A 13,822-nucleotide genomic window follows, 5' to 3' on the forward strand; every position below is an offset into this window, starting at 1 on the left:
TGCTGATGTCTCCCACAGTGGAGACTGATGCAAAATACTTATTCAGTTCCTCTGTCATTTCCTTGTCTCGAATTATAATTTCTCCAGTGCCATTTTCTATCAGTCCTAATATATAAAACACACACTCTCTCTCTCTCTCTTAATAAAATAAAAGATTTTTTGGTATTCTTTTTGATAGTATTCAATTCCTTCCTTATGTTCCCATATTGGTGAGCTGGTGTGAGAAGTGATGAGCTCCAGTGAGTGACAAAGGTTGATTTGGCACCATAAGATTGAGTTGAATGGGCAATTATACCTTTCCTGATCTAATGACCTTCTATATCGAAGAGCAGAGGACTGCACCAAATCCAGCATTCTATCCACTGCTCTTGCCTTCTCAGAGATCATATTACCCTGCCATTCACTTTTTCTCCGCCAGTACAGTCAAACTTTTTAATCCAGTGACATTAGGACCTGGCCATTGCCGGACCACAAAAAGTGCCGGAAAATAGAAAAAGCACAGAAACTAGTTGTCAAAAGTGCAGTAGGTGACTCGATCAGACACATTTTCTAAGCTAAAAGGATCAAATAAGCCACAAATAAAATTGGGGTTAGTTTAGCAGTTAGCACAATTCCTTTACAGTGCCAACGATCGAGACTGCAGTTTGAATCCCATGCTGTAAAGAGTTTGTACCAATGGCAGGTGCTGGTCTACAGTGTGCCAGATTTAAGAGGTTCAATTTGTAATAGGACAGGGGATATTAAATAAACACAAGAACTGCTGGTGCTACAATCTTGAGCAAACAATAAGAAGCTAAAGTGACTCAGAAGGTCAGGAAGCAATATTGACTCGCCATTTCCTCATTGGATTCTGCCTGACCCCCTGGGTCCATTCAATTGTACGTTGTTTGCACGAGGAGTATTAAATAATATGGATACTTGGCCATATCATTTTAAGCTATACTCAATCATGCACTGCAGGAAATTAGCCTGCAGATCAACTATCAACTTGCTAAATTATCTGTATGAAAAATGAAATGTTTCAATAAACTGCTTTTAAATCCAATACATGTATGGGTGTGAGAAAAAGACAAAAGTGGGGTAAATTCAATTAGAGTCATGGAGTTATACAACACAGAAACAGGTCTTACAGCCTACCATGTCCTTCAAGTACTCATCTATATTAAGCTCAAGGATGAGGTCTTGACCAACTATTGTCTTTCAATCCCATTAATTTCTCAGATACTCATTTCTTTGATTTCTTCATTCACCTGGACCTGTGCTTCTCTTCTACTTCTGGGAGGTTTTTTTTGTGCCTGCTCCCATAAAGGCAGGCAAAATATTTGCACAACTTCTCTCCCATGTCCTTATTCCAATGTGAATGAACCACAGGGACTGCAGCTGTAGTTTTAAAAGTTCTTTATTCAGCAAGACAAGCAGACATTCAGTAGAATCAATCTCTCTTGGAGACGCTCCAGAGAAAAGCTGGAAGTTTCTGAAGTACACAAAAATAACAAAGTAAATTAGCATATTTTCAGTGGTGTCTCTACTCACCAGTATCTCTTCTTTCACAGTGATGAACTATTTTTATTTCTGGCATTAATATTTTTTAAATCAAAATTCAACATTTCACTACTATCACATTATTTTGCCACTTAGCCCTTTTTCTGTCATGTCATTCCCCTTTTTCAGTTTCCTTTTCTGTAACAAATTACTTTGATATCATCTGCAAATTTCAACATCTAGTTACTTTGTCTTACTTTTATCAATGTTTTCTCTTGCGCCAGAACTTGGTATTGTCGTTGCAAAACCCTTATTTGCCCAACCTGACTTCATCCTCAGATAGTACTGATCCTAAGCAAAAAAGCAAACAGAGAGATAGCCAGCCTGAATTAGAAAGGCGGGATGAATTGCAATGTAACAGTTGAAAGGAAAGAATGAGTGCACTGCAATTTTTAAATTGAGTGTCAATTTATAAATAGCTGTCCCTTTCTTTTGATTTAAATTCTCTGGATGTGAGTTACTTAATGTAACCTGATACTGAGTAAAATATTAAAATTTTGCAGGAGATGCTAAATTTATTCTATTAGTTCCAATCAATGTGAAGTCTCTCATGTTACCAGAGAATCCTTACCCGCATCTTCCGTGTCTCAAGCACTTCTGCTTCCACTCCATCCTCTCCCAGACAGAACAAGGATAGGTTTCTCACTTTTCACCCCAGCAGCCTCCACATCCCACCACCAGCCACATCTTCATCAACTTCCTCAAAGTATGTGGCTCTTCACAGGGATCATCATCTCCATGAATCTCTGGATTGATCTTCCCTCCCCACTCATCCTTCCACCCCCTTGGGCACTTCCCAATCCAACTGCTGAAGGTGCTTTACATTTCCCTATATATTCTTCCACACCTGTAGTAAACAGGGCTTCCAAGTGAGACTGAATTTTACATGCACCTCATCCAACCTAGTGCATTTGGATGTTGCCTCCTCTACATTGTTGAGCTCAAATGTAGATTGGGTGACTACATTGCCAAGCACCAGCTCTCTGTCCTTTGGAATAAGCCTGAACTCCTGCTATATAACTATGATATATTGCACTCAGGTATCCTGAAACCCAACAGCTAACTCCACCTGATCCAGTTCCACTGTTTCCATCTTTCCTTCACCTGTTCCCATTTTCACTACTCACTCTTCTCTCAAACCTACTCCACCACCTCTTTCCCATCATAGTTTCCTCTCCTACCTTTCTCTCCACCTCACGTGTCCAATATTGATTGGCCCCTCCCCAGCCACTATTTCCCCCCCCCACCTTCTTTTAATACTTGAGATCTCTCCTTTCTTTTCAGTTTTGAGAAAGGAAAAAACATTCACTGGCCATTTCTCTCCATGGATTAAAAACACACAATGCTGGAGAAGCTCAGCAGGTCAAACAGGGTCCTTTATGTTACAAAGGTAAAGCTACAAAACTGACGTTTCGGGCTTGAGCCCTTCATCAAAGTAGGAGAAAATGCCAGCAGGTGTCCGAACAAAAGTGTAGTGGGAAATGGGGGGGGGAGGGAGGTGGCAAAGGCAGGAGATGATAGGTGGAGAAAGAAGGAAGGAGACAGCAGCATTGAGGGGGAGGAGGGATGGCTGGGTGGGTGGAAGAACTGGAAAGGCACGAAAGGAGGAGTGGAAAGAAAAAGCGAGCAGGTTTGATGGAAACCAGAAAAGTCAACGTTAATGCCATCTGGCTTGAAAGTGCCCAGACAGAAAAGAGTACATGGTCGTAGAACTTGAGAGCGGCAGGGGTTACAGATGGGAAGCAGTGAGTGTGGTGATCCAACCACTACACTGGCCACACTCCTACCAGCCTACTGCAGGTAGGCAATCTGGGAGGCTGGCCCCACCTGCCAGCTGTCAATCACTGGCCCCTTTGGGAGCAGTCAGACACGTGGAGCCAGAAGTGTGTACAAGTTTAAGCTAATTAAATCCTGTTGTACAGTCTGTGGACTTTGCATCAGAATTATTCACAGAGCAGAGCTCACAATGTAATTAGATTAAAATTAAAGGACCATGGAGAAGTTCCTCACCATCGAGAGGCTGGATATTGACCTTCAGCATCTGGAATCTCCAACATACTTCGAGATCTGGAAGCATGTGATCAAGGTGATCATCCACACACAGGCTGAGGTCATCAATATAAACCAGAAAAAAACTCATGGTGCTTCACACCAAGCTGGACCCGTGCACTTTCCAGGCTGGAGTTTGAATCAGCAATGGCCATCCTGGAAGGCCCCCGATTAACATACTCTATGCCTGGTACCTGCTCAGCATCAGGGTACAGCAGTCAAGTGAGATGGCAGATGCTTACTTGGGGACACTGTGAGAGCTAGCATGCCCATGCACAATCAAAACTGGAGTAACTGCTGGGGAGGTGGACCGACTCATCCGAGATGACTGCGAGAGTTGCAGTCAAGGGCATCTCAACAGAAACTGTTAGAGAAGATTAATGCTTCCCTCGCCAGGATCATGGAAGTGGTCCGCTCCCTAGAAACTGCAGCTCACCATGTAGAGGTCTTCGATATTCACCTCCCCCATCCTCCGGCCTGGCCAATGTCGACGACAGCAATCGCCAAACGGCCCCATGTAGAAGAGACGATCACCCCTGCCGACGCCATCTGCCGCTGTAAGTACTTCAGGTCCTGGTGTGGGTCAGACAGGCACTCCAAAAAGAACTCTCCCGCAAGGAACTCACATTGCTTCTGATGCAGCAAGAAAGGCCATTTCACAAAAGTACTGCAGTCCTCCGCAACCAACGGGAGCCCCTCTCATCCTTTGGGCACCCCCACGTGTGAATGCTGGGCAGCGCTATCACTTCACCCACCACTTCCGCTTGCACTGATTAAGTCACTTCTGGCCCGGCTGTCCAACCACGCTGCAACCAAGTGCTCACTATTTTTAATCATCCAACTTCTGTCCAAACTGATGTCATCACTTCCAGCTGAGTCGCCGGACCACATTGATGTCATGTGCATCACCATCACCTGGGCGCCACCATCTTGGGCCAGCCGACCCCCATCCACCCCAACTCGTTCAGGTTGCCAACCAAATGACGTGGTCACTATGTGCGTATAGAAAACTGTGCACTCGTTGCACCCTACACTCCTAAAGACACCCACTGGCCACTACGCGCCATAACCATTGGCAGTCCTAGTGTCCACCAAGCTAGTGGAAGACATTCCCCATGGACTCAGGTGCTCGATAATAGACATTGCTGTCAATGGGAAGATAATAAAATGCCTGTTTGACAGCGGTAGTACTGGGAGCTTTGTGCACCCGAACATGGTCCATGTGCTGAAACTCAAAGTATACCCAGTGAACATTGCTATCGCTTTCGAGGCCAGGACCACTCCATCACGCCACTGGGGGGGGGGGGGGGTGGGGGGAGACATACCAAGGGTTCAGTCTACTGGTCATACCCAGGCTCTGTGCCATGATTCTCCTGGGACTAGACTTCCAATGTCACTTCCACAGCCTCACCCTTGCCTTCGGTGGGCCACTCCCCCCACTCTCCACCAACAGCACAAAATCCAGTGATCACCCCCAGTCCATCTACGAGCTCTCCCCCTTAAGGGTACCCCCTCTATCCCTCTTCAACTACCTAATGCTGGACTGCAAGCCTATAGTGGCCAAGAGCAGGAGTTACTGTGCGGCTGACAGGACCTTCATGAAGGCCAAGGTGAGATGGCTTCTGGTAGAAGGAGTTGTAGAGCTCAGCACCAGCCCAAATCCTTGTTGTAAAAAGGAGCAGCAAACTGAGGATGATCATCGACTGTAGTAAGACCATCAACCAGTACACCCAGCTGGACATCTACCACTGCCCCACATTGCCAACGTGGTCAATGAAATAGCCCAGTACAGGGTTTTCTCCATGACTGACCTAAAGTTGGCCTACCAACAGCTCCCCATCCATCCCTGGGATAAACCTTATAATGTCTTAGAGGCGGAAAGATGCCTTTATCATTGGGTCCAGTTTGGGGACACAAATGGAGTCTCTGTGTTTCAGCAGAAGATGGACCGCACGGTAGAGTGGCATAACCTGAGAGTGATTTTCCCAAGCCTGGACAATGTAACCATCTGCAGCCATGACCTGCAGGGCCACAATGCCAACCTTTTCTCCTTTCCTAGGAAATTGGTGACTGATGTGTCCCTGCATGTTTGGCTGATGTCTCTGGGGCCAATACTCCTCCACAAACATGTGGGGACCCATAAATCCAGCCTCCTGGTCAAGCAGGTGCACCTCCTTCATGCAAACCGAAATTACCCCAATGGACGTGAGGACACCATCTCAACCAGGGACCTGGCACCAGCAGAGATCCAACCCTCTGTCCCACACCTACACCCCCCCCTGCATACTGGACCCAGCTGACCCTCAGCCAGCCCTGCCCCTATCAACCATTCACTAGGAGACTGTCCTGCAACGATCCCAGAGGCATAGATGACCGCCTGAACTCATAGATTCTACTCGGTACCAAGAACACCGCCCCCACCTTAATTTAAGAAGGGGGTGTGATAGTACAGACCTATCACCAATGTATATAGTATATAGTATATAGTTACAGTATCTAGAGTGTAATGATATTAAATTGAGGGGCATCTTTCTCTCTCCGCACTTTGCACAGATAGTGTACTTTCTCACTTTCATCTATATTATCTGCTGCAAAATGACCTGATATTGTAAAAACATCTTCATTTCGTGGTATTTACCAAGTTTAGCAGCACACAGGACCAATAGTCACAAAAGGATTGTAAATCTTCCATATAAAAAGGAATTACTTTGAAAGGGTTGGATATTTTAAAGAGTACTATATGACTGTGAGTTACTCCGCTTGAGTGGGTGGGCATATTGAACTGAGTATATCTGAACTCTGCCACAGGAATATGGATAGGTTGAGTGAGTGGGCAAAAACTTGTGGGAGAGTGTGAGATCATGAACTTTGGGAAAAGGAATCTAAAGCAGATGGGTAAAATATAGAGGATTAAAGTATTCTGAATGAATGGTTTATTGTCACATGCACAAATACAACATACAGATCCTATGACAGCCTTACTTGCTGCAGTTTCCCATGTACCTAAGACACATTAACAACACCAAGTATAATTAACCCAATAGAGAAGAGGGAAAAAGATAATAAATATAATAGGAATGAAAAAAAAATAATAAATATCTACAGTTGGCTGGTTGGGCAAATAATATGGTGTGTCAGAAGTGTAGATAATTTTCAGGCAGTTTTGAAGCAATGCTGTGGTTAGAGTAGGAAAGATAAATTTAAAGGCCTGATAGCTGCTGGAAAAAAATTAAAGATACTGGACTTGAGGCTTCTGTACCTTTTGTACTGAAGGGAGCAGCAAGATGAGAGCATGGTCATGGTAATGAGGGTCCCTTATGACACTGACTGCCTTTTTAAGGCAGTGCCACACATAGATGTCATCAGTGAAGAGTCCAGTGCATACCGGACCTGGCTAGGTTTGCCATTTTCTGAAACTGTCTGCGTTCCTGGACATTCATTTTTCCAAATTAGGCCATGATGCAACCAGTCAGCATGCTTTCCACAGTACACCATTTAGAAGTTAAGTAAAGTATTTGGCAACAAGCTGAATCTCCTGAAGTATTTGAGAACGTAGACATGTTGGTATACCTTCTTCATGGCTGTCTCAATGTGTTGATTCCAGAAGATGGCCTCCGATATGTGGACATCAAGGAACTTGAAGATACAAACCCTTTCCGCCATTGTCGGGTGAGTGAAGACAGGTGTGAGGTCCCTTGACTTCCATTTCTTGAAGTCCGCAATCAGCTCCTTGGTCTTGCTGATGTTAAGAGCATGGTTGATATTCTGGCACCAAAAGAAAACAGATTCTCGAGCTCCTTCTTATATACTGATGTAGCGGGAGCTACACTGCTCCTGCAATAACACACACAACCAGACGGGCTGCTGGGCTGCACTTATACTCCCTGCCCAGACCTGGCTGAGAACCACACTGGAGGGCGCTGACGTCATCCGGGCATCACGTGGTCACATGGGTTTCTGAGCCCCGTGCTGGAAGGAAGGGAATCCCCCGACAGCACCATTTTGGTCGGCTGCCCCACGGCATGGCTTACAAGCGGGGTCGGTTCACCTGCCTCATGGTGAGCCACCACACAGCACCCCCCCAGAACCGATACCAATGTCCTTTTTTGCCAGGCTGCCTCGCTTCTTGGCTGGGCAACGACCACAGGCTCGGTGAAATCGAGATGCGCCAGCTTCAGCCTGTCTATGGTAAATAGCTCCCGCCTGCCACCCATGTCCAGCATGAATGTCAAGCTGGAACGCTGCACAACCCGGTACGGCCCCTCGTATGATCGCTGCAGAGGTGCCGCGGTTGGGCCCCGCCGAACTAAAACGTACTCTGCGGAAAGCACTTAGCCAGAAACGTGAGATGGGCGGGTGCCATGCCTGGGTGGTGGTGGGGGTTCAAACATGTCCAAGCGTGTCCTGAGGTGAGGAAGTAGTTCGTGCAGTGACCGCTGGGGATTGTGAGGTGCGTTGACGAACTCACCAGGTAGTGCCACTGGAGCACCATAGACCAGCTCAGCTGATGACACCTGAAGATCTTCCTTGGGAGTGGAGCAGACGCCCAGGAGCACTCAAGGCAGTTTGTCTCCCCAGTCGGGACCGGTGAGGCGGGCCATGAGCGCCGACTTAAGGAGGCGGTGCAGACGTTTGACCAGTCCATTGGCCTGCGGGTGGTAGGACATGGTGCGGTGTACCTGGATCCCCAACCTGTTGGCGAGCTGCACCCAGAGCGCAGATGTGAACTGGGCGCCTCGATTGCTGGTGAGATGACCCGGGACGCCGAACCGGGCGACCCAACCACGCAACAGTGTCCATGAGCGGAAGTCGGTGGAGGCATCTGGCATTGGGATCACCTCAGGCCAGCGACTGGTGTGGTCCGCCACCATAAACAAGTAATGGTTGCCCCGGGAAATGGGTAAGGGCCCGACGATGTCCATGTGAATGTGGCTGAACCGTTCCCGAACATGCTCGAACTCCTGTATGGGCACCTTGGTGTGCCTGTGCACCTTGGACATTTGGCATTGGGTGCATGTTCTGGCCCAGCCCGCAATCTGCTTCCACAGCCCATGCCATACGAACCGTTCTGCCACCATCTGGACCGTGGACCTGATGGATGGATGTCAAAGGTCGTGGATGTGACGGAAGACCTGCCTGCGCCACTACTGGGGAACCACTGGCCGCGGGGTGCCCAAGAAGATATCGCACAGGATGATGCCTTTGCCACTCGGAGTTGGAAGGTCTCGGAACCACAGGCCGGTGATGGCGGTCTTGAAGGCCCTCGTCTCCTCATCAGCTTCCTGTTCCTGGGTGAGCTGGTCGAAGTCGAGGATGGGCATCAGCGTGCAGGTGGCCAGTTGCGAGAGTGCATCGACAACCACATTGTCCTTCTCTGCCTTGTGCCGAATGTCATTGTTAAACTCCAACACGAAGGAGAGGTGACGCTGAAAAGTCCACCCCTCCAAAAAATAGCAGAAATGCCACATCGCCAGGAACATGCCCAGAAACTAACGGTCGAAGGCTCTATACTTGCGTTCTGGCAGGCGGAGCAAGCGGCTGAAGAATGCCAGTGGCTTCCAATGTCCATTCACCTGTTGCTCCAGAACAACACCAATGGCTGTGGCGGAGACATTAACAGAGTGCCATATGCAGGTCGGTGTGCGAGTGGGCAAGCATGGCTGCCTTTGCGAAGATGTCCTTAGTAAACTCGAATGTGGTGAAGGCTTCTGGGTTCCAAGCGAACGTTTTGTGCTTGTCTGCAATGAGGGTGAATAGCGGCTGCATGATGCGCGCAGCTCCCGGGATGAAGCGGTTGTAAAAGTTGACCATACCCGTGAACTCTTGCAGCCCCTTGAGGCTGTCCGGGCGTGGGAACTCCCTGATACCGGCGACCATTGCAGCGGCGGGTGTGGCTCCTTCGGCAGTGATGGTATGGCCCAGGAACTGCATGGACTCTTTCCCGAACTGGTACTTGGCCGGGTTGATGGTAAGGCCGAAGTCGGACAGCCGAGAGAAAAGGGCACGTAAGTGTGCCTTGAGTTGCGCCTGGTCCTTGCTGGCATTTAGGATGTTGTCCAAATAAATAAAAATGAAATCCTGCCGACAGAGTCCATGAGGCGCTGGAAGGTCTGAGCGGCGTTCTTGAGCCTGAACGGCATGTGCAGGAATTTGAACAAGCCAAAAGGGGTGATGATGGCTGTCTTGGGTATGTCCTCAGGGTGCACCGGGATCTGATGATATCCGTGCACCAGGTCAACCTTGGAGAAGACCCTCACACCATGCAGGTTGGCCGTAAAGTCTTGGATGTGAAGGATGGGGTAACATTCAGGAACGGTTGCCTCAATGAGCCGTCGATAGTCTCCTCAGGGACGCTAGCCGCCGCAGGTTTTCGGGACCAGGTGGAGCGGCAAGGCCCACGGGCTGTCGGACCACCAAATGATCCCCAGCTCCCACAGGTGCGAAAACTCCTCCTTCGCTACCTGGAGCTTGTCAGGCAGGGGCCGGTGTGCCTTGGCGTGAACCGGTGGGCCCTGGGTGGGGATGTGGTGGGAAACCCCGTGGCGCAGCAAGGCAGCAGAGAACTGTGGCTTGAGGAGTGTCGGGAACTCGTCTCTGGGTATGCTGATCATGGCCATCTGCGGCTGCTCCAAGCAGGAGGCGTTGAGGCAAATGGCCTGGAAGGTACAGGCGTCTACCAGGCGCCTACCTCAAATGTCCACCAGAAGCCCATCTGTGAGGAGGATGTCTGCACCCAGGATGGCAGTCGGGACGGACGAGACGGTGAACCTCCACGCGAACTTCCATTGGCCAATCTGGAAGTGGACTGTCTTGTCTCCATATGTCCGGATTGCTGATGCATTGGCCGCACGGAGGGGAGGTCCACGAGGTCAGTTCCTGGACTCGATGGCCGTGGCCAGGATGACACTGATCTGGGCTCCAGTGTCAACAAGGAACCGCCACCCGCTGACTAAATCCCGCAGGTAGAGGAGGCTGTGTCCTTGGCCAGCCGGCGAAGCCATTAACAGCGACCGACCTGGTCGTTTCCCTGGAACGAGCAGGGCTGACCACACTTCCGAGCCTTGGCTCCCCAGTGCTGGTGGTAGAAGCAGAGGCCTGAAGCGGATCATGTGGCCTTGGTTATGCTTTTGGGGGCCACTGCAGGGGCCGGGTGCTTTACCACAGTGCTATGGGTGGGTTTGGCCTGGTCATGCCCGTGCTTCGTGACCTGCTGGACCACTGAGCCCTCCGGGAATCGTGCGAGCCATAGCTCTTGGGCCTTCTGGGTGACCTTCCTCGGGTCGGTGAAGCTCTCCTGGACCAGCAGCAGCCGGATGTCCCCGGGCATATGGTTGAGGAAGATGCGCTCGAAGAGTGGGCAGTCGGTGTGCTCACCCAAGAGCGTGAGCATCTCATCCATCAGCTCCATCGGGGACCTGTCCACTAGGGCGTCAAGTGCAGCATCCGAGCAGCACGCTGGTGTTGGATAGTCCAAGGGACCCGGTAAGCACTCACTTGATGGTCTCATATTTGTCCTCGGCACGTGGGTGTTGAACAAGGTGCAGCATGCATCTGGCGGTGGTCTGGTCCAGGGCAGGGACCGCATGGTAGAATTTGGTCGTGTCGGATGAAATCTGGCGGAGGTGAAACTGGGCCTCCACGTGGCCAAACCAGGTCTCCGGCTCCTGAACCCAGAATTCAGGCAGTTTTACGGCTATAGCGCTGATCCCAAGCTTGCTCATGTTGGGTTCAAAGATGTTTGAACCATTCGGGGTCACCAATTGTAGCGGTGGCAACACTGCTCCTGCAATAACTCACACAACCAGACGGGTTGAGCTCAGTAAGCAGACTGGTTTATTGCAGGTTGCTGGGCTGCATTTATACTCCCAGCCCGGACCTGGCTGAGAACCGTGCTGGAGGGCACTGACGTAACCCGGGCGTCACGTGGTCCCACAGCTCAGGTTTCTGAGCCCCATGCTGGAAGGAAGGGAAACCCCCGACGGCGCCATTTTGGCTGGCTGCCCCGCCGCGTGGCTTACAAGCGGGGCTGGTTCGCCTGCCTCGTGGTGAGCTGCCACAGACTCAATATTACCTGTTATTTGGCCAACAACAGTGGTGGCATCAATAAATTTGTGAATTTCAATGTGGCTATGCAGTTGTGGGTATAAAAGGAATACAGCGCAGAACTAAGAACAACAGTTGAAGTGTTGCTGGTCGTTGATCAGTGAACGATGTTACCTAACCGCACTAGAATATTGAACATCGGTCATTACAGCACAGCAGGGGTCCTTTAGCCCACAATGTTGGACCAAATTCTATAAAACACATCAATCTCACCCTTGGAGTGAAACATGAAAGTCTGCAGATGCAATGATCTCACAGCATCAATAGGAAGTAAAGACAGATAACTGGCTCAGGCCAGAAATGTTGGTTATACAGTATATTTTTACCTCCAATGGACAATGTGAGACCTGCTGAGTTCCTCCAACATTTCTGTGTCAATCTCACCCTTCCCTCCCTCATAGCCCATAATTCTCCATCTTTCTTGTGCCTATCTCAGGGTTTTTTTAAAATGTCTCTATTTAACCAGCCTTCACCAATACCCCTGGCAATGCATTTCAGGTATTCATCTCTCTCTGTAAAAACAATACCTTGATCGGACGTTTCACCTACTCTTCTCTCCACTCACCTTAAGTGGATGTCCTCTGCTATTATCTATTGGCACCCTAGGAAAAATATACATTTCCTCCCCAGCACAATGAAAAGTGTGAAATGTTTGGTGGAGCCCATTAAAACGAATCCAATTTTCCAGCTAAAAATCCAAGACAGAAATAGGGAAGCAAAATATTTTATCAACTAATGAACGACTTTGGTACCATCTTTAAAATACAAGGAGATGCTGATGATGGTAGATTAACTACCACACAGACCCTAGGCTGAGGCCCCCCAAGGTTGGCGTCATGAGGGGGTGGGCATTTGCAGCCCATGCCCACCCACTTAGTGGCATATCTATGGAAAATAGCTCCTATGACAAGCACTGAAATTGCACTCCTGTCCTAAAATCTGACACCTAACTTTTAGATAACTTTGACAACTCAAAAATACAAGTCAAGGTCTCAATGCTTCAGAGATCTCCCAATGTATCGATTCCCTCTTTGCCCCAGCCCAGCCACCAACCCCCCTCTCTCCCCAGTTACCCCTACCTTATCTTGGCCAGTGTATTAAGAGTAGATTTTATCTTAAGCCACTTTTCCACTGGCAATCCAGTTAATTGACTGTGCAGTGTCTCAGAATAGGAATCCCTTTGTGACAGGACCACCCTTAACTAGGATACAAATGGCTTCTCCACTGAACACACTCGTCCCCAGGGATCGGAGTTTTCTACCTTCAATTGGAAATGGGTGACTTTCTGCTGTCCTTTTCCCAATGGTTTTATCGGCATGCCGGCGTCAGCAAAAACCAGGGATACGAGTAGGGGTAGAGGCAGTTAATCCCCGGTGTGAAATAACATCATTTGATGCTGGCATTTGGACAATGTTCCTTTTCCACTGGACTCTGTCCCAGTAAATTCCCAGTTAATTCCTGGGACAGGGAGCCAGTGGAAAAGGGGCTTTATATTTATTTCAAAGAAATATGATGCATTACGGCCAAATCAGATCAAACAATTTTATTAATGTTAGTTTTCCAGTACTCCCACATCCCATCCCTGTGCAATTGTATTTGAATAGTAAATAAAATTTACTGGTGTATGTATTATTTATACTTATCTGCATTAGGATTACAATTGTTTGAATTAACTCTATAATGACAATTTGGTACAGTTACAGATAGAAGGCAGGCTACGACAGGGATGCACGTTTCCCTGACACAGACAGAGCAGTTCCGGCTGCATGGGGAACTATGGGTAACAAAGACGGCCATTGATGCCACATTGGGCCGTCGCTGTCCTGAGCAGGCCCTTTTTTTTAATGATTCCAGTGAATAGGTGAAAGCCAATCAACAAGAGCATTGAAAGCTTTTGCAGTTTTAAAATACTTTTAATATTGTGGCTTAGTTCCCTTTGGTATCATTATATAGTAACATTTCTAATGTATCTCTTATCTCTATTGTTGTTTGACATCAGGCCCCCTACCTTCTAGGCTCCTAGGATTGAGCCTACCCAGCCTAATGGTTAATCCACCACTGGGTGATGAGCATGCAAGACTGTTCATTTACAATTTATAATTGGGCAGTAATGTGATTTTTGCCACTG

General features: G+C 48.5%; 1 long non-coding RNA gene across 1 annotated transcript; it reads right to left on the bottom strand.

Annotated features, from left to right (window-relative positions):
- Positions 1–1,383: 1,383 nt before the first annotated feature.
- Positions 1,384–12,558, bottom strand: LOC138757574 (uncharacterized). Its single transcript, XR_011353707.1, has 3 exons — positions 12,260–12,558; positions 1,740–1,833; positions 1,384–1,474 (listed from the first exon to the last, which is right to left on the bottom strand). It is a non-coding gene; the product is annotated as an uncharacterized lncRNA (long non-coding RNA).
- Between the last annotated feature and the right edge of the window lie 1,264 nt (positions 12,559–13,822).

The sequence above is a fragment of the Narcine bancroftii genome, chromosome 3 (assembly GCF_036971445.1).
Source record: "Narcine bancroftii isolate sNarBan1 chromosome 3, sNarBan1.hap1, whole genome shotgun sequence".
NCBI lineage: Eukaryota > Metazoa > Chordata > Chondrichthyes > Torpediniformes > Narcinidae > Narcine > Narcine bancroftii.